The sequence below is a fragment of the Fulmarus glacialis genome, unplaced genomic scaffold (genome assembly GCF_000690835.1).
Source record: "Fulmarus glacialis isolate BGI_N327 unplaced genomic scaffold, ASM69083v1 scaffold26217, whole genome shotgun sequence".
Taxonomy (NCBI): domain Eukaryota; kingdom Metazoa; phylum Chordata; class Aves; order Procellariiformes; family Procellariidae; genus Fulmarus; species Fulmarus glacialis.
Window position 1 is genome coordinate 21,941 of NW_009223036.1, and position 657 is coordinate 22,597.

The 657-nt window shown below is 60.6% G+C and overlaps 1 protein-coding gene across 1 annotated transcript in view; it reads right to left on the reverse strand.

Annotated features, from left to right (window-relative positions):
* KIAA0226 (KIAA0226 ortholog) overlaps positions 1–657 on the reverse strand; it is an 18,753-nt gene that overhangs the window by 15,430 nt on the left and 2,666 nt on the right. The window lies entirely within an intron of this gene.

A 657-nucleotide genomic window follows, 5' to 3' on the forward strand; every position in this document is an offset into this window, starting at 1 on the left:
CTCCCCAGCCACCAGGGAGGCAAAAGTACCAGGGAGGAACAACGCATCAAAGGTCAGCCAGCGACCAAAGTCCTCTGACAGCCACCAGCACTACGAATTTCTCCTGCACACTCTCCCACCTGTGTGCCTCACCCCTGACCTGGAAGGACCCCACACTCCCAAATCCAACCCGACCCCAGTGGTGATGGTCATGTTCTTGCTGACACGTTAACTGGGGAAGTTACCCACCTTAGTTAAACACCTGAGCTGCTGCAGCCTGAGGAGCTGGACTGGAGTCACAGCCCAGGTCCCCCCAGCAGCAGGTTGGACTTAGGGACCACCAGTGGCCAGCCCCTTGCGCCCAGCCGCGGTGGGAGCCACAGGCGTCGGCACGGGGCAGCCGAGGGCCGAGAGCATCCCCATGCGCCAGCGGTCGGCACAAGCCAGGAACAGGAGAACCGAATGCATGAACAAGGCACAACCCAGAAATGGAACAGTCCAGACTTTTAGAGATTTGCACAGAGGCATGAATCACCCTGCGCACACACAAGCGCCGCTTGTGCCCGGTTCCTTGGTGATGCCCGCTGCAGCTGGCCGAGCCGAGCTGGAGACTGGCCTGGGAGAAATAAGCAGCCGATTGTCTCAGTCCAAGCAACACCGCGCTCCCGGGAGCTGGCT